Source organism: Panthera leo, chromosome B1, assembly GCF_018350215.1.
Source record: "Panthera leo isolate Ple1 chromosome B1, P.leo_Ple1_pat1.1, whole genome shotgun sequence".
NCBI classification, from domain to species: Eukaryota; Metazoa; Chordata; class Mammalia; order Carnivora; family Felidae; genus Panthera; species Panthera leo.
Window position 1 is genome coordinate 134,506,707 of NC_056682.1, and position 25,029 is coordinate 134,531,735.

Sequence of the window (25,029 nt, forward strand, 5' to 3'; positions counted from 1 at the left end):
CAACATATTCTGAAATTCTCTCTTCTTTTTTTTTTGTTGTTGTTTTGTTTTTAAAGGCTTATCTTTCAATGTAGTCAGATATAGTCTTTTCTTAAAGTTTATTTATGTATTTTCAGAGATAGAGACAGTGGGGGAGGGGACAGAGAGAGAGAATACAAAGCAGGCTCTGTACCATCAGCATGGAGCCTGATGTGGGGCTCAAACTCACAAACCGTGAGATCATGACCTGAGCCGAAGTTGGATACTTAACTGACTGAACCACCCAAAGCCCCCTGAATTCTCTTAATCCTGATCACCATGCTTTATCTAAAAATTGTTAAAATTTTAGATTTTTATTGGAGTATGGTATTAAATTTTCCCATATTTATATTTTTAAATATAAAATTTCTTCAGTATCATTTGATTAAAAAATTTTGAATTATTAAAAGGAAAAGTAGAATCTCTATCCTCTTCACTCCCATTTTCAATGTTTAAATGTCATCATTGACAGTTTTGTTATATATTGCTGTTATATATAGCAATGAACATAAATATATTTTAATATATATTTTAGTTCCTTAGAACTCAGACTTGACTCCACAATTGAACACAGTTCTTTCCATCAGCCTGGAGCTGAGCTCCCTTAAATGATATAATGCACAATCATACATTATTGACAGCTTCTATCTTGGTAAATCCCCATTTTCTGTCAAAATATTTAAGGTGTTTTGTGCCTCCATGTCTATACTTGTACTAGTCAGGATAGGCTAAATGTTGCTTGCACTAACAACTAATTCTATAACACAGGTTTTTTTTTTCTTACCGCCTCTCCCACTGTGGGTCAGCAGGGGCTTCTGCTCATTTAAGGACCCTGCTACGTGCTTCCACTATCCCAGAGCAGTAGGAAGGGCACATAATCATCTGGACAGTGGCACCTGTAACTTCTACCTGGAAACGAGATACATCACTTCTGTTCACTTTTCATTGGCCAAAGCAAGTTACATGGCCATGCCTAACTTCAAAAGAAGGGAGAAGTATAATTCCATTAGTGACTGGAAAGTGACAGATGAAAATATTTGGTAAACACAATTCATGACTCAGTATTTTAACACCTATAATTTCTTTTCTGGGGTCATCTATCAAATCCTAGCTACTTTTGGGAAAGAGCAATATTTTGCATTACTGCCTCCTATCTTTCCCCTCAAATATGCCTTAATATTCTACCTATGAATGCTATGGAAGCAGAATGTATAAAGCTGAAAATAAGGCCACTACCAAAAACATTGTAAGAAGACTACATAGATTCCCAAAATATGGACATTTAGTTCTAATTCTACTTGCTTTACTTTTTTTAAGTCAATTTGCTGTATACACTGTTTCAGAGAGCTCCTTCATTTCTGTGATTCTTTATTTCTTTGTTGGGTTAAAAAGGGCAAGCACGCAACAGAATTGTGACTAGCATTCGACTTAATATGCAGCACTAGGCCTACTATTTGGTTCTTATAGACCTTAGCAATAACAAATGTTTACTGATTAGTGGTTAAATGCTTGAGGTATTTATTTTTAGACTAGGCTTTCATTTTTTCCAAACCAGTTCATGAAGAGCAAAATCATATGTGAAACAGTCACACTAAACTTGGCTGAAAACAAAAGGCTCTGACTAGAGTGCCTGGAAGAATATTTAATCATTATTCCCCTAGCCCAGCATATTTCTCAGTAGAGACAAGAGCATATACTGTGGCCATGGAAAATCTAGGGAACTGGAACTCTTGAAAATACCATTTATGCTACATCAAACTTGATCCCACTCAGGCAACATAAATCTTTCCCATATGTGATGACTGCTTGTTGCCCAGCTTCCAATTCTAAAACAGACACTGTAAATATCCCAAATACTCCTCTTTAATTTCTACCAAGAGTCTGCAGCTATCTTTATGCTTGCAGTTGAATAAATGGTTCTCTAATAAACTAGAAAGAGATCATTCACTCTGGGAAGAGTAAAGAGATGTAATCTTATATTTCAGGTATAAATTGGAGCTATTTTCATATCCCAGAATAGATCTAAATTTCAATAAAAATAAATTGCCCTTTAAAGAATGATACAATAAAATTAAAGAGAGCCCAAACAAAATCTATATTGAGTTTGGAACTGTACTCTAAAACTCTCAATGTTTTGGCCCAGGATATCATTATAAGGACCATTTTCACAACCCCAAAACAATGTGGTATGATAAAGGATAATTTGTACTGCTACCTGGAAAGCAAGAGGAGGTCTTAAGAGATGTAATATGGCCAATGAATTGTCTGATTTTCCAAGGCATTTAGGTGACTTAAAGTAGGACTTCTTGAAGTGTGGTCCATGGATAACCTGCATCATAATCACCTGGAGTTTTTGTTAAAATATCCTGGGGCCCCATACCAGGTTCCCTGAATCAGACACTGTGGCACAGGCCCACAAATCTGCATTTCAAGTTCTTCAGGTGATTTTTGTATCTGCTAAAAATATCTAATACCCACAGATTTATCGAGAGAAAGAAGAAAAGAATATTTAAAATCAGGGGGTTGGAAAACAGGCAATGAGACATTCTAAATTATATCATAAAGCAAGGAGATGTACAAATCTAGTGATCTTTAGAAGAGAAAATATCATACTGATGGTTTAATAGGACTTCTCAAGATGATTTTGAAGAATCCTCAACATTGCATCTCCGGGAGGTGCAATCATAATCCCCAATAACAGTCTCTATAGGGAATGAACTAAAATGGCTGGCACTAACTTCCCCACCCCTAAGACCTTTCCATAGGTAGTCTACCGTGCATATCAGAGGTCCAGACTGGGCACAGTCCTGCAGAACACCTGGCTTTCCCTGATTACCAATACTTGTAATTTGCTTCTCTCTACTACTATTTGACTCTCCGTGCTAGCTCAGCCTTTCCCCACACTCTCTAGGATTAGATTTTGGGTGCTCCTACTGTAACCTGAATTTTTGCTTCTTTGGTGTCTTAGTTCCTATCTAGTGTCTAATACCCAGTTGCTCAATGAGCCTACATTTTGTTTTCCATTTCACTCTTAAGAAAGATCCCACCCTGAACTGCAGCCAATCTGCTGACTAATTTCTCTGAAAACAAAAGCCTGCTTGACCTGTTTAGTATACAATCTTTGATTGCCTGACATTTATCTGTCTGTCTGGATCGCATTTGCCACACCATGGTACTCTTGATGCTGACTGCTTTCCCAGATTATACCCCAATGTTGTTAAGCCTGTGGGATGCCATGCCTGGCCTCTCAGAAAAGATTTTTGTTAAGAGCCTGCATTCACATTTGCAGGGAGTAACAATCTCTTGCCCCACCCTGTATACAAGTCTACTTCTGCATACCATCCCCTCTCTGTCTACACACTGGGTAATAGGAAACGGCCATACACAGACAGTTGCCAAGTTGTGGCCAAGAAATTCCATAGATGTCCCAGAGGACCAGTGAAAACCTAAACAGGCCATACTTTGGAAAATTCTCACATCAGTAAGTTGCGTTAAGAACTTCTCAGGACTTCGATCTTCATAGGGAAGTTCTTGGTGAGTCCAAATTTAGCCTTTACTCTGAGTAAACTGCAATTCCCTCAGAAAGCCAGTAAGTGACTTTTTTTTTCCCTTTCTGTCCGTGATCTCTATGGAGCCCATAGACTTGGACCAGATGTTACTTGTTGGGCAGCTTAGCTGTGCTTTAAGAACTTGGGTAAAGATCACTCATTACAGTATGGGCTCACTTTATAAGGCACTTTTAGGCTGGCAACAATCCTTCCGAGCAATTTACCAACATTTCAATATTTTCTCTATGTCACTTCAGATAACATTGGTAAGGAATAGAAACATAACAGATGTTTCTGGTCCTTAGAGATCAGAATTTGGATGAAATACAGACTAACATATGAAGCTCTATTAAGCTGTCTAGAGTAGAGATTCTCCTATAAGATTATTCTTTTCATCCCTAATCCTCTCACCTCAATGCTCAAGACCTAAACAGGGTAAATCCTACACTTTGTCTCTCTAGCCTTGATGTTCCTCCAACTTTGAAGAAAAATAAGTAGAGTTTAGACTTTTGATAAGACTTTTAACCATTATTTCTATACTAGCATTTTCTACAGTAAAATAGGCAGCTAAAAACAATTGGTTTAAGTTAAACAACGATTTATGTAGAAGGAAGGAATAGATGTTGGTCTACAAAATCAAGTGTATAAAATCTAACTTCCTTATCCTTTTATACTGTCAGGTGGCTGAAATGTAACCTTAGTTAATCCAGGGCTGCCACTTTCCTGGGAGCCATCTGATGTTGGGTACTTCTAGGATTCTATGTCTTGGATAGAGGAGAGTGGGAATCTGCTCTGTTATCATCATCCTTTGCACCACAGGCATCTCCAAGATGCTTTTTTTTTCCTGGTTTGTTCCTGGCCTTCAGTCTACAAACCCTGGGACTGTCTTCCTTGCCCTATCCCCTGGCTCTTCCAAGTTTGACTCTCACTGCCTCTTCTCCTCTTCTCTTGGCTGCACTGAGGACATGGCATGAGCTGGGGTGGGGGGTGCTGTTTTGGACATGCCTGCCTACATACCCATTTTGAATATCCTGGTACGATGTAGAACAGCACTAAAAGATGATTTGAGTTTTGTAGCCTCCAGGTCCTACATATAGGAAGTGATTCACGGATTCCTCTGCTCTTAGATTCCCCCAGGTTTCCAGTCTGTCCAAACTGTCCAGTCTGTCCAATCCAGTCCAAACTGGTCCAGGTTTCCAGTTCTGTCTTCCAGGCACCTAGTTCAGGCAGTGGGGCAGAGTGTGGCAAAACATGGAGCCCCTACTCTAGAATCCCACCATCCTTTAAGCGGGTAAAGTCCCTTTGCTTCCCTCTGATTCTTCTCTTTGGCTTCTTGCCATGAGAACCAATATCTGTTTTTAGGGATGGGATAAAGAGATCAGTTTTATTTTGCTGTTCTTCTTGTTGTTGTTGTTATTATCGTTTAAGGTTTGGATCCTGAGGATTTATGGAGCTAACTTTTTGAAACTCAAATATTGCTGCAAACAAAAATCTCCAAAGCACTCTTTTCCCCTAAATTATCCTTTCTGTGAAGCAATGTTTGTCATATAATGAATGAAATTTGAAAAAAAAATGTAAGGGAACAGACCATGAGTGAATATCAAAATATTTCTTGAATTTCAGCACTCAGCCTAAGCCTCCATCACATAAAGGGACTGCTGAAACTCTGACAAATGGTGAAAAAGTAAGATACACAGAATTTAATAAACCACCTGAATGGTGAAATGAGTGAAGGTGGTTAAAAAAATAAACACCTGAATGACCACCTGCTTTATTACGAAATCTGAGCAAATATGAAATAAGATCTATGTAGAGCAAAAACCTGGAATATTTTACCCAGAGGGGAAAAGAAAGAAGTTCATTGCCGTTGCCTGTGTCCTTATACTTTCCATTCAACTAAACAGATGTCTGGTGTCATAACAGGCTGCCTAATCCTTTAACATATCTTTGTGTGAGAGTACCTCACACAGGATGTATGTCCCTTTGTAACAACAAGACTAGAGCCATATCAGGCCCCTAAATTTGTCATCTGGTGTCAGGCAATGCATTAAGTGCCAGTCATACAAATCTGTAAGATAAAGTCCCTGCCCTCCAGGAGCTTACAGTGCAGCTCAGCTAGGAAAGTGGACCAGTAAGTACAAAATTAAAATGCAAAGTGGTGAAAGCCATAGAAGTCAATGTTGGGAGGTAAGGGTAGGGATGGAGTCAGGGAAGGCATCTCAGAAGAGGTCATAATCTCGAGAAAGGCAAGGCTGAGGAACACTTTGGGCTGAAAGGCCACCATGAGTGGCAAATAATACAAAGGGGAGAACAGAAAAAGGCTGAGGTCAGGTATTTATATGAAAAAGTGGCAGATATGGTGACAAATCTGCATGGAGGGAGGAAAACATTCATTCACTCTTTAAAAATTTTTTTAATGTTCATTTATTTTTGAGAGAGAGAGACAGAGCATGAGTGGGGGAGAGGCATAGAGAGAGGTAGGCACAGAATCTGAAGCAGATTCCAGGCTCTGAGCTATCAGCACAGAGCCCTAGGTGGAGCTCCAATTCACAAACTGCAAGATCATGAAGTTGGATGCTTAAATGACTGAGACACCCAGGAGCCCCAGGAAAACATTCATTCTTAAAAATGTAGTTATCGCAAGCCATTTCCCCACTCTGTGCATGCGTGTGTCTGTGTGTGTGTGTGTGTGTGTGTGTGTGTGTGTGTGTTCTTAAGAACATTACATATTATATAACTGCCACAACATAATACTGATATTTTTCTGAAATGTATCAATATATCTCCAACACAGAGATTTACTTTACTTCAGAGAAAACTGGTGCACTGGGGGTTGCACTTCTGGGAGGATTCATAAATATTTAATTATTTCATCCGTGAAGGCTGTCAGTAATTCCCATTTCAAGAGCTGAGGAAGTTTAAAATCAAGTAAACAGCATTTGGAAGGCTTTCTCCACCAAAAAGCAGCTCCTATGAATGAAAAAGAGGGTGGATCTCTGCTTTCCACACTGGAATCCAGCTATTCCTGCTGACACTGGGAAATGAAGGGAGAAGGAAAGAGAAGACTCGGATTTATTTCCATTGTGATTTTGAGACTATTTAATATTCCAAGAAGCTGCCAGTATAACAAGGTGCACACTCTTAGAGAGAAGAAACACCCTCTAGACTTGCCCTATGATCATGGATAAGGCTCTTCACCTAGTTTGGCCTGCTTTGGTTAGGTGAAATGTATGAGGGCTTAATTACAAGATCCAAGACCCCATCCAACTTCCATACTATATGACTTAGGCAACTTCCATTCATAAGTAATTAATGAGTAGATTAAGGAAATGAAATAAACCACAGAAGCTTTGATGCTAAAAATGAGCCAAAGTCGTCTGAGAAACAACCTAGTCTCTGGGGGGAAAGGGCTAGAGAAGACACTAGCAATAGCTTTCAAAAAATTGGTACTGCATACAAGGGCAAATGGTCAGGATATCTACCCAAAGTAGAGGCCATGTGTCGATTTGGAAAAACAAAATCAATCCATTACTCTAGGATAAAATTATAGCGAAATAATATTCCTGGAATGCGTCTGAAACCTCTTAGTCATTACTCTGGAGTATTTTCACTTAAATTTGACTATGTCATTGCATGGATTATTAAATTCACAGAAAGAGAAGCAGTCTAAAAATGAGGCAGAGAGCCTGTTGTCAAAAATCTGGGATAGATTCCCGGCTCCTCCACTTGTTTTGTGACTATAAGTTTGAGTCATAAAGGGTAAACAAAGAAAGTCACACAGAAACATTGAATAAAGAAAAATGTTCATTTGTGGCATATAGTTTGTAGTTATATAAAAAAAAAAAGAAGAAAAAGAAAAAAGACAATTTCTTTTCCTTTGATTGCTCCTCTTAAAAGAAAAGAATGAGCCAGAAGATGCCATTGTCTCAAAATAAAATAAAACACCCACTTAACTTTTGTTTTACATCATTTGCAATTGGGCTAAGGTCTGGGTTTAGCTTTAGAGTAGATTTCTTGAAAAAAAAATTGAACTCATTAAGAATAAACCAGTCTCTTTCACTGGATTGCATTTTTAAAGAATGTTTAGTATAAATCCTATAAAATGTACTCTATTGGCTACTAGATGAAGGAATGCATGGGGCATGCACAGAGCACTATAGCCCTTGCATATAGGGGTTTGATACACATTACCTATTATTGGTACACTTATTATGCTTATTTTATGTGAGAAAATGGAGGCTTAGAAATGGTAAGTAGTTTGCATAGGATGATACATGTAAAATGTGCCAGAACTGAGCCTCAGGTCCTGTAAATAAATTCCACAGTTCCTGCTTTTAACTATCTATTAAGGATTCACTGAAAATTTGGGGGGAAATATGCTATATATACTATATATAATATATATATTATGTAATATATAGTATATGCTATACTATATATACTATTTACTATGTATACTATATATTATATATAGTATACACTATAGTATATTCTATATATTCTATACTGTATATGGCATATATAATATATGTATATATTATATATACTATATGTATACTATATATACATATATATATACTATACTAGTATAGTATATACTATAGTATATAGTATATACTATAGTATATAATATATAGTATAGTATAGTATATAGTATATAGTATAGTATATAGTATAGTATATAGTATAGTATATATAGTATATATAGTATATATAGTATATACTATAGTATATAGTATAGTATAGTATATAGTATATACTGTAGTATATAGTATACTATATATACTATTTACTATATATACTATATATTATAGGTAGTATATACTATATATACTGTATATATTCTATATATTCTATACTGTATATGGCATATATAATATATGTATATATTATATATACTATATGTATACTATATATACATATATATATAATATATATATATATATATATATTATATATATATGTATATATATATATTTAAATTGTAGATCTCTGGAGTGGCAATGCATTGGAGAGAGGGAGACCAGTAAGGAGACAGTGGGTTAAGAAGAGATAATTCAATTCTAAGCAAGGCAGTGGTCAGGGGAATGAAAAAGAATGCAAAGAATGTAGTTTTTAAAATTCTATGTTAACTGTCACTTGGTTGCATAGGAAGTGAGGAAGGAGATAAAGGATGAAGGGCTGGTTGGAGTAAGGGAATGATATGGATTTTGCAGTACTAGAATACCTGAAACAGCCTTGTATGGGGAGCTCTGACGAGCAGGGCAACCACAGAAGGTTGTGCAGTCAAGCTGGGACCGAAGCGTAGCCCACTTCCCTGCCAAGGAGAAAATCCTAATTCGAGTGTTGTGCATAAAGAGAAAGGAAACTTGTATTTATAACTTGTACTAACTGTGGGTTACAAGAGGTCTTGCTGACCAGATCTCTAGATTGGGCTTTAAGTCAAAGCCATGGGACTGGATGAGGAAGAAAGTATACAGTGGTGGTAAATCAAACAAACATAGACACCCAGAGGAAGAAGGCAGGAAAAAAGACAGGAGCCCTCTAAAGAAAGTGAAGAAAGAAGGGTGCAAACATAGGCTAGTACAAGATCCCTAACATTAAAAGATAGAAATATTTCAAGAAGAGCATGGCAGTAAACATTATCAATGGCAGAAAAAGCAGAGGTGAGCAATGGATGAAAAGCTCTGGATTTAGCAGTTAATTTAGCCATCATTAGCAACCTCTGAGAGGTAATCTGAGTATTGTGGTAGAAATAAATGCCAAACTTCAAAGAGTTTTATAGTCAGAGGGAGGTCGGAAAGCAAAAGCAAAAACAGAAGAAAAAAAAAAACAAATTTTTCTTGGCATCAGGAAGAGAGAGTTTGGTTGAGAAAGTAGAGTGTTTGTTTGTTTGTTTGTTTAGTGTAGCAGAGGCCTGAACATTGGTTGTGCACTGAGAAAAAACAAAGGTGCAAGTAAAAGGACATAATTTATGAAGCAAATTCCAGTTTCATCTTTATAAATATTTTGTTTAAAAGTTCTATAAACACTAGTGGCCCAGGAAATGCTTTAGCAAATACTCATTAACAAAGTGACAGCTATTTAAAAATGTTCCCATAGCTATTATATGTTTATCACCCCTTGTGTAATAAAGACTTCTGGCATGGAATCTTGAGTTCTTTCTTTAGTATGAGAACCCTTCTGTTCCCTGGGGATTTTCAGAGAATAGGGTACATGGCTGACCTCTTACTCAGACAGAAGGAAATTATGCTTCTACCTCTTGCCCCAGATTAAATTTATCATCCAGTCATTACTTCTGGATGAATATAGAAGTTAAACTAAAAGTTGGAAGCCTTGGTTCTAGATGAATAATTTTTCTGGACTTAGTTCCCCTATGCTGCAAAAAAAAGGGATTTAGACTTGCAAATTTCTAAGCCATTACAATTCTAAATTAATCCAATGAGCAAAAAATATCACATGTAACTGAATCCTTATCCTTATTTTATGCATGACAGAACACACTGAAACAATGTAGGCCCCCGACAGTGGGGGACGTATTCTGTTACTTTTGATATTGCCATAGAATAGAATAGAATATTATGCAGCTGTATATTATTTTTTTCCCAAAGTATTCTAATATAGAAAAGAGTTGCCAATAAAATGTTAAATGAAAAAAGGTGGAATCCAAATTTGCAGTATCAAGCAATTTTGTAAAAGTAAAACAAAACAAAACATTGACACTATATTGTACGTGCACAGATACAGAAAGAAACCTAATAGCAATGAATCCCCTAGAGAGTGGAATTGGTGATAATAATTTAGTTCTCCTTTTATATTGTCACTGTCTTCATAATCATTATAATTGTTAACTTTCTTGTGATTTATGGGGGGCATTTTATACCCCGGGTTTGCAGGAAAGTTGTTTTCCTTTCCATTGTATTCAGATCTACTTATAACATCTTCAGGCATGGAGATGGAGAACACATAGATGCTGTCTTCCTTCTGGACTCGCACCGTGCCACGGAGAAAGGCCACAGAACATACCTTTGGAATTAAATGCATTCAGAAGCAAGCAGGTTGGAGAGAGAAGGTAAATCAAAATGAAAATTGCTCCCTTGAAATACTATTATTATTTTTTTTAATTTGGAAACATACCCCTGTTTACCGAGAGCTCTATAACTTACATAATCTTTAAAAATTAATTTTTAAAATTTTAAGGTCACCAAAATAACATTTGGCCTGAAAAACTGTCTTAGACTCAGTCCACATTTATTTTTTCTTCTAATATCCTGCTGTGTTTCCCAATAATAATAATAAATCAAATAATGTTAATAAAATAAATAATAGCAGCCTCTGCTTGTAGCAAGTGTACTATAAATTCCACAATACTTTCAGTCAAATAAACAAAGGATAGAGGAAAAGGGCTGATATTTTCATGTCTTCAAACTGCTTTTTTTTTTTTTTGTTAGATTTCATGCATTTATTTTTGAGACAGGGAGAGAGAGAGAGAGAGGGAGAGAGAGAATCTCAACCAGACTCCATGCTAAGAGCAGGGAATGGAGCTTGATTCCATGAACTGTAAGATCATGACCTGAGCTAAAATTAAGAGACAGGGGCTCAACAGATTGAGCCACCCAGGCATCCCCAAGTTTGCTTTTTAAATTATTATCGACTATAGGCATCTGATGCTTTTCTTTATAGCAATTCAGAGTTCTAAATTGCTGTTTGCTAATAGCAATTTCATAATTTATTAATGGCATCACTTAAAGAAGTTTTTATGTTTTAGTATAACCAAATAATAAACTGAATAACAAATACTCCAATAATAAAACATGAAGTAAAACATGGGGCTCCCGGGTGGCTCATTAGGTTGGGTGTCGGAATTCAGCTCAGGTCATGATCTCACAGTCTGTGAATTCAAGCCCTGTGTCGGGCTCTGTGCTGACAGCTCAGAGCCTGGAGCCTGCTTCAGATTCTGTGTCTCTCTCACTCTCTGCCTCTCTCCCACTCACACTGTCTCTCTCCCTCTCTCAAAAATAAATAAACATTAAAAATTTTTTTAAAAAGAAATGAAGTAAAACATGATGGTTTTAGTATTATTTTTTGTTCAGGCCCTTTCAATTTAGGAATTGGAATTTATATTCATTCAACAAACATTTATTGCGTGATTAAAGTGAATGAAAAGAATCTTGGTCTTTGACCACATCACTTCCTAAATTGTCCAGAAGTACCAACTTAGTACACGAAGCAAAGGCCAATGTATAAGAACATACCTGGGTCAGTTTGAGCAACTTTTCTGAGGGATTAAAATTGAAAATGAGCCAAATTTTGATTTTTATGAGAAGGGAGCAGTCATCTCTTTCTCTCTCCAACAACTAAGGAATTACTGATAGCTTCTGTCCCCTGTCCACCACATACAGCATTGGACCTGACACCTCCTTGCAGCACATGCACTCACTCACCGAATTCTAGTTTAGGAGGGTCTGTGTTCTGAGGCTTCTGGAGCAGTCTCACAAGGCTGTGTCAAGAGAGACCCTTCTAAAACATCATCGGTGAACATGAACAGGTGTTGACTTACTTCAGGGACTTCTTCTTTTTCTAGTTTTAAACAGCACTTTTTAGATGGAAGTCTTCATAAGTGTACACTCAAAAAGGTGCTGAGTTTTCAGTAGTTTTAAGTTGTGACAGTACAGTTCTCACTATAAAATACATATCCCTTCATACAGCTGGTTTCCTAATTAGGTGAGCATGTGAAAATTAAATTTTGAGTAGGCTGGAAGCCTTAATCAAGTAAAAACTAAAATCTTCATTGTATCGATGTCAAATAGCATATTTTCAACTTTAAAGAGTTATGTTTCAATTGGAATAACATTTTATTTCACAAGAACCCATACCATTGCTCTGTGCTGACAGCTCAGAGCCTGCTTGGGATTCTCTCCCTTCTCTCTTTCCACACCTCCACCTCCTCCCTGCCCCCCACAATGAATAAATAAATATTAAAAGAAACATAACCCATGCCATTTAACTGAAGGAATGAAGAAGCAAAAAAAAAAAAAAAGCAAAATCTCTAGCTTTTAGGCAATGATTCTAAATTTATGTGGACCCTAAATTCACTGTTGTAGACAAAAGGCAGTCCCTTAATTCATTGTTTCAAACAGAAAGAGTCTGTCATATACAGCACAAAATACTTTAATACCCAGTAACAATTTTTACACTGACTATATGAAACTTGTATTTTAAAAAGAATTTAAGCAAAGGGGCACCTGGGTGTCTCAGTCGGTTGAGCCTCTGACTTTGGCTCAGGTCATGATCTCACTGTTTGTGGGTTCAAGCCCCTCATTGGGCTCACTGCTGTCTGTGTGGAGCCTACTTTGGATCCTCTGTCCCCCCCCCTCTCTGCCCCTCCACTGTTCATGCTCTCTCTCAAAAACAAACATTAAAAATATACATATTCATTTAAAAAAAAAGAAAAAAAGAGCTTGAGCAAAAAAGGCCTCTAACACAAAAGGCCTCACACATAATTCTAAATAAGCTATATAGTCAAGCCATTAGCAATGGACTCTAATTAAAGTTGGAATTTAGAATTGCTCTGGATTCAGTTTATAGCTTCATGTATCTCTCTAATATGCCCAGTTTAATTTTTGTCATGGGTAGAGTGGGATTAATTATCAAGATCACTGAGAAACCAGTGATTGATTTTGCATTGCAACGCACAACATAAAAAAAAATATTGAAAGACAGGAAATGGTATATTCTGCTACTAAATTCAATGCTTTATCATATTTTCAACTTAAAAGAAGTTGTAACTAAGTAAGGATATGGTTAAAGAAATCAAGGCATTATCGAAACAGTTGCAAAAGATGTATTTTTTCCTTAAAGCATAATGACACAGAACTGCATAGACTAGATGAGAAATATTTTTCCTTTTCCCTCTTTCCTACAAAGAATTATTATGCTATTTCCCAGCCACACATGCGTATGAATAGCAAATGTGTAAATGGAACTAAAATAAAATACTTAGTATTTGATTGATATTAAGTCTGCCCCATGAGATTTGGTTAGTCACTGATTCCTTGACACATACCTCCAGTAACTTTATAAAGAGGAGAACAGACAACACTTTCTGTATCTGATGCAGTAACGCCTTACTTATCCCAGAGACACTTCCATGGCAACTTCTACTACAGAACACAACTAAGGACTTGGACTCAAACCAAAAGTCTCCTGAGCACCTAAAATAGATGTCACCGTGTCTATGCGCTTTGGTCTGTGCACTTTCCTCCTAAGAGAATCTCTTGAGCCCTCGGATAAAGTTCTTGCTTCTCATTCCTTCCATGATTTTTTTATAAACTTTTTTTTTCTGGTTTTCTTATGCATAGCACAAAAGAAATAATAATTATAAAGATGTGGATAAGGTTGCAGGGAGTTGTTAGAAGAATGCAAACTGTCCACACCCATAAGAAGTCACATTTCCATATGGATGCTGGTCACAGGAGGAAAAAATGTCCTATAAAAATAACACAATTAAAATAAAGCATAGTGATTATGTGACCTTTTGACAAAAGGAGTAAAAGCCGTGCATACCACAGAATAGGCCCCCAATGCATCATTACATTTAGAAAAATTCTACAATGTGTATCCATGATGAAAAGGTTGGGCAATTCAGAAAACGTTAAATTGAATTTAGTTCCCTCCAGAGAGATATCAAAATATATACTGGACCTCAGAAAGTTAACTATCCAAAAATGGCTAAATTCTTTCTAAAACCTCTGCAGTTTTCAGTGGCAAACTTGCAAGCTTTACTTTTTGGAAAGTTGACAAATGTAGAACTCCTTAATTGTCTCATGACTTGTTTATTGGCCAGCAGCAAATATTATATATTAACTAGCCAGGTCTCCGGAGAAAGAGTGACATTTCAGATGACAGTGGTTCCTTTCTGTCTACTCCATGGCCACTTTGGGCTCTTCCCCTTCTGCTCTGAGAGCCTCCATAGCTCAGTGATTTGAGATACTGGAAATATTGTCACTTTAAGATGGATGAACTTAACAAAGATAAACCTCATTAAAAAAAAAAAAAAAAAGAAGCCTTGCCAGAATTTTTAAAAATAAATGGAAGTGAAGGGAAGGAAGGGTTAAAATGAACAATTAAACATAGAAGTAATTTTTTTTAATGTTTATTTATTTTTGAGAGGGAGACACAGAGCTCAAGGGGGGAGGGGCAGAGAGCGAGGGAGACACAGAATCTGAAGCAGAGTCCAGGTCTGAGCTGTCAGCATAGAGCCTGTGGTGGGGCTCGAACCCACGAATCATGAGATCATGACCTGAGCCAAAGCCGGAAGCTCAACGGACTGAGCCACCCAGGCCCCCCAAATATACAAGTAGGTTAAAGGTAAAACCCTAATTCAAAATTGTGTGTTTCGCAGGTCAGATCCACCAAGCTGTAATGAGGTCAGTGAGCCTTAACCAAGTCAGTTCAAGTGCCTGGAGCTGCTCTGACTTGGCTCTATGCTGTTTCTATACTTGAAGTCGAAGATGAATTAACCTGTCCCTCCCCTTCAATCAAGAGCATTCTGTACATTCCGTAATCTGAAAGCGTATCTTTTTTTTTTTTTAATCTGACATGAATAACAAAACATAAAACCACCCATGACAAGATGCAACAAAGGACAAAGCTAAACTAAGCTTCAAAATAAAATAACAACAACAATCATTAGGTTCCTGAAAACAAAACAAAACCAAATCCTAGTAGCTTCAAATATCAACAGCCACAAAACAATACAGCCAAGAAACTAAAGTATTTTAAAGTGTGTGTTTTCTCTCAGAATAGAGGCGAGGTGGGGGGAAAAGTCAAATGACCACACAATACTTGTGCCCGAAACAAATAAACCCTGAAGGAGATTTCAATGAGTAAAAAACAGTACCTTATAAGTAACTGGTCTTGTCTACTCACAGCTGTTTCCAGTGCCGACTCTTGTTTAACTGTCTACTGCGTTCAGTTTAAAGTTAATTCTGTTGGCAAAAAAGTACAGAGCTTGTCTGGAAAATGCTGTTTGGACATAAACCATTCCTTTCAAAGCTGTAGTAGCTATATTTAAGTTTTCTTGTAGAGGGGGATATAAACCTTTCCTGTAGCTGATTTTCTTCCTCCTCCCGCCCATCAGACTTAGTCAGTGTCCTCCTATCCCATATATTGAAGAAAGAGAGGGGAGGAAAAAAAAAAAAAAAAAGACCGGGAAATATACCTTAAATAATGTAGTAGTTGAGCATTTGGAAAAAGACAAAAAAAAAAAAAAAAAGGAGAATTAAGAACCATAGAAAGCACACAAGGATCTTAAATATAATTTAGCCCAATGCCCTCATTTTATAGATGAGGAAACTGATACCCAGAGAAAATATGATTTCTATCAGGTCATTCACGTAGCTAACTAATGCCACAGCTAAGAATAGTTACCAGGTTTCCTAACCCCAATTCAATGCTCTTTCTACTACTCTAGTGTACCTGAAGGGAAATGGTTTACCTTTTTCCTGTGTATCCTTGGATAATACCCACATGAGTTGGCAGGGAACAATAACACAATTACAATGTGACAACCATCTGTTCTCAGAGAAAACATTTTACTCCACTTTAAAATCCTTAATACTGAAAGTTTCTCCTCAATGCCCAGTTTCTTTCTATACTTAGAAAATAATCTTATCCTTTGTTGATTTTTTAAATAATATTTTTATGTTTCAGGAATTGCCAGTTTTCAAGGGATATTAACATCCCTTAGTCCTTATAGAGGACTGTAAAGGCTGGTGCTGTGACAGGTGTTACTCTTTAATATTTCTATCCAGTATCAGTGATATTGAACTAGAAACACATTACTATTACCACAGATCCTATTTCCAACTTGTCAACATTTTTTTTTTTACCATACATACAAGTTTATTCTTGTTATTACTGGTTATATATTTTGTTAAATAAAAGAGAAGCAGCATAATAATTTTTATTTGGTGTGTTTCAAGTAACATTCCTTTCTTATATATAAAGAAATTATTTTTCTCTAATTGAAGAATGATATTCTTATTATCATAATTTTTAAAAATTTTTCCTTCTAAAATGTATTAATTCATTCATTCATTCACTTATTTAACAAATACTAATTGAACATTTATAAACCTACCTCATCCTTCTCTTAAAGAATATAGTAACTGAAAGAAATAACTTTAAAAAAATGTTTATTTATTTTTGAGAGAGGGAGACACAGAGTGCAAGCAGGGGAGGGGCCAAGAGAGAGAGAGAGACATGGAATCTGAAGCAGACTCTAGGCTCTGAGCTGTCAGCACAGAGCCCTCTGTGGCACTCCAATCCACAAACCGTGAGATCATGACCTGAGCTGAAGTCGGATGCTTAACCAACTGAGCCATCCAGGCGCCCCAACAAGCAATAACTTTTTTAGATAAGTGCCTAATTGTCAAAAAAAAAAAAAAAAAAATGAAAGAGTTTAGTTACGAAGTAAGGCCAATTTTCTGTAACAACCTTTTCATCCATTCTCACATCATAAGCATGTGCCCAAAGTTTATTTACATTCTCTCCATTGAGTTGCCCACTCTCAACAGCATCCGTCTTAGGGTCAGATAAGTCAAAATATGAAATGACCCAGATTGAAATTGCTCTGGTTACTATTAATCTTTGTATTTGATCTGACTCCTTAAAATGCTAAAAGCAAATCTACATTACATGCTACAATTTAAAGACACAATTAGCAAATGCTCAGACCATTCAAAATCCATTTTCAAATTGAGATGCATTGTTCTTTAGTTCAGAAATTCACTTTGGTTTTGATATTTCCCATCTACTTTTAAAATGATATTGTACCTACTCTTGCCCTGGTCTTTAGAAGAAAACAGTGTAATTGTGACTAAAGAATTAGAAAAGGATATTTTTAAAAATACAGTTTGGTTTTTGAAACATATTTTCCAAAATGTTGAGTAATTAATAGGTACTGTATCAATTTTCCAACCATGATAAGTAAGCAACTGATTCAAAACACATAAACGTTGGGAAGGTAATCTGGTAAACCATACTTTGTACTTTTTGACACAATGGCAGTATCCTATTTTCCTTCCATTCTCAGTTAATTTGGTCTAGCAGAGCTCTGTGCAAATGTAAATCCCAAAGACATTAACATCTACATTTATATACAACACTAATATGTCAAATATGATTAGAGTCTGACACTAATACATATTACTTGGGTTTATTAAAATAATTCCCTAATTTTCTTTTACTTCTTAAACTTGACTTTTAATTTGAACATTTTGCCCTTTGTCTGTTAGAAGGAAAGGAAGGAAATCTGAGTAATCCCCAAAAGAGAGGGAGGCTGCGAGGGGAGACACAGAGAATTAGATGCAATGAGTCAGGGTGATTCAAGGTTGTTGACTGCACTCAGGAAGGAAGGTGTAAAGAGAAGTCACATACAAGCAGGTTGTTTGGAACAGAAGTGGGCTGAGCCACAGACAATAGATTATAGGTATTAAATGTAAGAACCAAAGTCTCTCAAAATAGGTTGAGCAAAGAGGGAACTAGCAATTTGGGTGACCAGTGCCAGCAACAGGAAATTGGTCCTCGAACTGACTTTGTAATTCATGACATGGTTTGTTTCTACCCATTGGAAGGGAAGCATGTGCTGTCAATATGTGAATTCGACACAATCTAAAATAACATGGTGACATAAAACCATTTAAAAAAAAATTGTCCCTCTATATTTAGGTCCCTTGGACATACTCCAGGTTGCCCTACTCTGGGCATGCTCTGGACTTTAGAATCCTAGCATTGTTTAGTGGGGACTAGTTATTGTGTTATGGGGCCTGGATATGTGGAGTTGAATTTCAATGATGGAAGAAGTACTTAAGACAGAGGTGAAACTCAGGGCAGACTATATTAACACAGGCAAGGCAGTTGGAATTCACTAACTCTTGATCTCTCAGTTTCAGGTTTACAGTAATACTAGAGGAAGCCTTTTACTAAGGAATCCCAGAGACCTCTTTCGTGGTAGCAGTGCAGGGAAGTGACTGCATGAACAGCTACTAGATTATAATGTTCTATGCTTGGGAGGAGATATCGTACATGGATGTTTTTAATAGTCCCAGGGAACCATGCACATAAAAAATCTCCAGCATCAACTTTCTTCAGTTCAAGCTCATGCTCATTTTGTTGCCCTTCTCCTCTCAAAATCCATTCTCCTCACAGCAGCCAGGGTAATTACTCCCCCCCCCCCCCCGGTATACCATCTGATGGTTTCCATAATTCCTCTGCTTCACACCTTCCAGTGGTTTCCCATTATCTCATTTCATGCCCTCTAATAGTTTCCAATCATTCCCCTGCTTCATCCCTGCAATGGTTTTCCATTGCCCACGGTGTGAATTCAAATGCTTAACGATGACTTCCTAAGTCTCACATAATTTCACTCCTGTTTATCTTTCCTACTGTTTTCCTAACCTGCTGTTCCATCTGTCTAGAATGTTTTCTCCTCATAACTTCACAGGACTACCAGTTTATCAGAACTCAAGACTCATCTCAAATGCTACCTTCCCGGAAAAAAGATTTCCTGACCACTCTAGTTAATTACCCTCCTCCCCATCTTACATCCACACACTCTCTACCCCATTTTTCTATTTAATTTTTCTTCACAGCACTTGCCACTATCTGAAATTATCACAGGTTCTTTTTCTTTTTAATTTCTTCAACCATTTAAATATATTTACTGTATCTCCTCTAGAATGAGCTTTCTAAGATCAGAAATATGTTGGAAGTTATAAATAAGATCAGAAACATAATATTTAGGCTTTTAAAACCACATCATCCCCAGTATTCAGAACAGTGTCTACTATAGAATACGTATTGACCAATATTTCTTGAATGAATGAATTATATTTGTTGCCTGGGTTACTACTCTTCAGTCAACAAAAATCTAACGTATGTCCATAAGCATGAAGGCAAAGACTAATCTACTTCTACAATTGACATAACTCTGTGAGTTCCCTGTGGCTCAGCAGGTAGGCATCACAGGACATAAGGAAAGGGCCCCTCTGGTGGGCTCTAGGAAGCTGTATCAATACAAGGTGCCTCTAAGCCCTTGAAGTTTGTTAACACAAGGGCCAGAGTTATACCCTTGAGCTGCTAGAAGGTCCTAAGAGCTTCCGGACATCTCCTTCATTTCCTGAACTTGGTCATCGTTGCCCTTATTGAAATAGCAGATATCCTAAAGCCAATTTTATCCTTTCCAGGTGGTTTCAAGAAACTGCTCCCAGCTGCCAACTCTTCAGAAGCAGAAGCTAAATCCTTGCATTCACAGCATATGTTTTCTAAATGAAAAAAAAAAAAAAAAAAAAAAAGGGACAGACTAAATAATTTTAGAGAAGTGAGCTCACAGATAATTTAATCTTCCATTTCACTTCTCTTCCACACTGATTCAGAGCTCTCCAGCGAGCTGTAAATTAGATTTCCTCTCCTGTCTCATGTCCTACTGCTTCCTAATTACCTGTTCTAGTGAGTCAGCCTCTCTGGATCCTGTGGCTCAGACACACACTGTGGCTTAGCAAACTTTGGGTCCAGCCACATCAGAAAGGTGGCTGTGTGATGACAGGCAAAGAGAGGTGATTCTTTGGAAGAAAATGACTTTTACCAGACACACTGCAGCTGTCCTCCCAAAACACCAAGGTAGAAAAAAATTTCTTGCCTGAACACTGTTACAGCTCGATAGCAAACAACATCATTTAAAATCATTGTTGAAAAAAGTGCCCTTTTCCTCCAGTGCACGTTGCATATTAATCTAAGTACCTAGGTGGCATTTATTTAGTCAGTGAATCAAAGCTACAAATATTTAATGATTGTGTTCTATGGACAAGGTTCCGTGCTAGGTAATGAAGTTTGTATAATTATTCTTTTGTGATATTATGGGATAATATTTCTTTATCTAGAATACAAATTTCTCCAGGATAATAAGCTAACATTTCTTCTTTCCTCCACTCTTTTCTTCCTTTGTTTCCTTCCTTCAATCTATTGAAAGCCATATTTACTGAGTCCATATAGTGTGCTGTGTTTGGATATAAAGGAAAAGACAAAATCCTATGTCAGGAAGCTTACCCTCTGGAGGTGAGAGAAGTTTGCAGACTACTGGAGAGATCAGCATAACATTATAGGACAGCACATCAAAGCAGCATGGAATCAAGATGGGAAGTGGGCAAAGAAGGCTTTTTTTGAGAAGATGAAACCAGGGCACATTCTGAATGCAGGAGAGGAGAGGATTAACATTCCAGGCAGGAGATAGGGCACACTTGGGTCACTTTAAGTATTTCTGTAGAGCTGGAATGCAGAATGAAAGACATAAACTAATAGATGAAATATGCAGAAGGAAATATAGCAAAAGCCAAGGTCAAAAATTTGGTTTTTATCCTGAAGGCAATGGATAGCTACTGAAAATTTTTAAACAGGGGATACTTTGTTTTAAGAATGCTAAGTGGAGAAAGAATTTAGGAACAGGTGGTCTGAAGGACTACTTAACAGGTTGTTTCTTTATTCAAGTAAGACATTGTGATGGTCTAAAACTAGGAAGTAGGTACAGAGAGACACCAAAGAGAGGCATCAAAAGATATTTACATTTTCCCACAGGTAGGAAGATGTGAGAAAGCTGAAATCATTTCCAAAATGTCTGTAAAATCATTACAGAAAACATATCCAGTATTAGGACTGCATGAAGATGTAGTAAGTTCGCATTATTTAAGTAAGTTCTTTCCATTTACAGTTGAGGAAATGGAAGCATAATACTAGAAAGAATGATAGCAACATTTGAACTCATGTCCATTTGACTATAAAACCCATATTCTCCCTCTACACTAAATTGCCTGGCCCTTTGAGGGGACCATAAATTTTAGACATCTTCTTAAATTTAGACTTAAAGAAGTTGTTTGGAATATAATTTGGGAGTATCTTAAGAGATTCCGTAGGCAAGACTGTTTAGGTTTTCCAGGCATAAGTGTGTTCCAATTTGAGATCCAACACACAAACAATTTGTGTTGTTCCTATGGAACAACCCATTTAGCTACCCTGCAAAGCACAAATCCTTCATCAAATTCTTCTTGATAATCTAATTTTCTGTAAGCCTGGAAGATTTATTCACACTCTGTACTAGGACAGACAGTTGAAACCAAAATGAAAGTGGATTTGTCAGATACTCTTGTTCAATCAAGTCAAATGTTAAGTCTTGAGTAGAATGGTGTTTGAAAGATAAATCAGTTACAATGAATCTAGGAAGGCAAAAGGCACAACTCTTAAGACAATGAAAACAGGAAGGGACAGACATAGCTCAAACAGGTGAAAATGCTGAGATTTGCCTTAAAGCTGGTGTAGGAAAGCTCCTTCCCTAGCATATTTTACACCCACTAGGGGTAGGATAACCATATCCAAATCTTGACTCTGAGAGTAAAAGGAGACAGTTAATAATTACGATGCACTAGTAGATAAATAAAAGCCGAGAAATTTTATAGGCAAATGGATATACACCACCCTACCTAGTGGTTGGCATTAAACCTGACCTTCAGGATGACAGTGTCAAGAATGAGGTCATAGGTTTTAGAGTAACTGGCCCCTCAAGTGAGGCAAGACAAGAAAAGTCAAGAATTCTTACACAACACGGACAAGGTTTTCAACAGATATACAAAGGCCAGATCAACTGAACCATTTGAGATATATTAATTAATTTAGTTCCATAGTTTGATAGAAAATGATATATAAAAATGAAAAAATGACACTTCATTATAAAAAAGTCACAGATAACAGGTATACTGTGTTTAGTCTCCTGTGTAAGGTATCCACATAAATATTTTCCATAAAATCTCAATATGTTGGTATAGATGGGTGCTCTTAGATATTTTCATTATTTAAAAATAAGCACACACTTTATTTTTCAATGTATTAACCATCAGTGAGTTAATATTACTAAACACCAAACTGAGTCAAATCTTGATCCACTCTCTTGCTTCACTCCTGAATTCTTTTCAGAGTTGAGGAACTCCTTCCTTACATGGCAAACTTCCTTCTTAGGCTAGACAGAGGGAAAGATAGGCATAGCATGGGAAGTAAACATTCCCAGGGCAGACAGGAGATATCAGCCACAATTAATTAAGATTACAACCTTGGTTTTGTCACCAATAGCTGTATGATCTTGGACAAGACATTCAACTCCACTGGGGCTTGGTTTTCTCCTATATAAAATAGAGGATTTAGGAAGATTATCTTGGAGTTTCTTTGGGATATGAAATTCGACTGTTCCCTGAGATAATTATCTCCCATATGTTCGAAATGTGCTTAATATTTATTTATCTGTGAGGTTTGGGAAGATATATGTTGCATCAAAATAGCCAGTTATTAATGAAACAATTGTATTGGTAATAATAGTAATTGTTTTTTTAAGACTCCAAAGTATATAAACATGGGCAGTGGGGAGACACTTGACTTTTTAGTGTATAATAGGAGGACTATTAAAATTTTCTTAGGAGAAAAGTCATCAGATATAAAATTCCAAGTCACATTATGCTTAGTAATTTTTAAATGTTAAGATTATTGGGGCTCCCCAAACACACAAGGATCAAGCTTTCTGAATTTATAGAAAAACAGATTTCTCCTAGAAGTATAAAGTGGCTTTCCTGCACTGTCATTTTTCACAAGGAAAGAATGAATCCATATTTACTGGACAAGACTGTTGGAAATGAATAGACGAGGCACCTCCTTGGTCTGTAATCTTTGACAAGTTCTTATATACACAAGCGTGGTTCAGAAAATAATGAAAACAAATGGCCCATCAATCCTCTGCCGTTGGACCTCAAACTTTAACCAAGTAAAGGGAAGTCAGACTTTTCCTCATATTACTTTATTTTTCAATGCAGAAGTAATATTCTTCTTTATATAAAAAAACTCATATACTATAAAGAAGTATATGATGTAAAATTTAAGATTCCCACCCTCCTAATCGTCTCCAATACTATTCTTAAGGATTAACCACTACCAACAATTCACTCTGCATCTGTCCAGATCATCTCTCTCTCCACATACATGTATATTTGCACACATACATATGCATGTATATCCACAAATTTGGTCTTGAAAACATTGTCTTCCTTTACTCCAATATTTGGCACAGTTATTAAATTTGTTAATCTTTAGGCACAAGCAAACAAGCATAATAATAAATGTGCCTTCTTTCCCATCATAAAATCTCTCTCTTCCATCCTTAAACCCTTGGACTTATCTGTACAATTTATCGAGTGGCTAAGAGAAAAGTGCAACGATATCATACTGGAAGTCAAGACACTTAGCAAGATGAGTACCTAACAAATGCTTACTGATTTGAATGAATGGATGAATCACACCAAAGACTGTAATCTCATCAGTGTGGCAGAAGCTACCAGGAAATAATCACCTGTGAATTGACATTCCTAGTATCCATTCCTCTTTGTATCAAGTGTCAAGAATTGCTTCTCTGAATGTCTTTTAGTCATTGCTTTTGTGGGAGTATGTGTCTGTTTCCAACCTGAGTACTGTATTTTTCATTATCATTATATGACCACTAAGCCAAAAAAGTCTGACTTGGATAGACCCCCCCCCCTTCATCATAAACTGGATTCTTCAGCATCTCCATCATTTTAATTAACACTTTATTGGGTCTATTAACATCAGTTTTCTTGTTGAATGTACACTATCTGAGATAAAGAAATGCCAGTGCATTTTTCATAGCCCTTCTCGAAACACACACACAAACAAACAAATAAACAAACAAACAAAACAAACAACCCCATTACCCTAGCCAGGTATTGAACTGGGAAGATAATTACTGGCAGTTTTAGTTTATCCAGAAAAATCATTTTCTTTTTAGACATTTTAGTCAATATATTCTTTATGTTTTCTTCCTGGAAATTACATTGGATAGTTCCTTGGTCTTGCAATGAACTTCAACTATGATTTTTTTCTTCACAAAGAATCTATCATCATCTATTTTAGTACTATCTTCCTATGAGAGAATGTGTATTTCAATCACAGGAAGAGGTGTCACTGGAATTTGTTGTGGAATGTTAGTGTTTCTACTCTTCAAACTTCATTTATTATTGGCAAGTAGATGAAATTTAAAGCTATAGGAACAGACTAGACCACCAGAAAAGAGAGTGCAGTTAGAAAAGATGAATAAGGAATAGGATCTGTGTTCTCCAGTGAAATGTAAGGAAGAGGAGTAGTGTGTGTATAGATTATAAATATGGGAATGAAACATACATGCATTCGGATATGCTGTTCAGTGAACAACTTTGGAGATGCCTGTTTTCACTTGGATGGATGCAGTAACAGAAATAATTGTGTAAAGATGGAAGGGCTATAATAAAGGTATGAGTCATCATTACATTTTTGTAACTTTGTATTTTGGCATAATTTCGAATTTACAGAAAGATTATAA

The 25,029-nt window shown here is 36.6% G+C and overlaps 1 protein-coding gene across 3 annotated transcripts in view; it reads right to left on the bottom strand.

Moving 5' to 3' along the window:
• Positions 1-25,029, bottom strand: part of ARHGAP24 (Rho GTPase activating protein 24) — a 512,696-nt gene that overhangs the window by 200,935 nt on the left and 286,732 nt on the right. The window contains exon 2 of one of the 3 annotated variants that reach the window (XM_042935993.1): positions 15,469-15,556. The exons of 1 other annotated variant lie outside the window; for it this stretch is intronic. The gene's annotated coding sequence lies outside the window, so the exon portion shown is untranslated. Of the gene's footprint in view, positions 1-15,468; positions 15,794-25,029 lie in introns of those variants that run through there. One more of the 3 variants, XM_042935992.1, reaches the window with a different exon arrangement.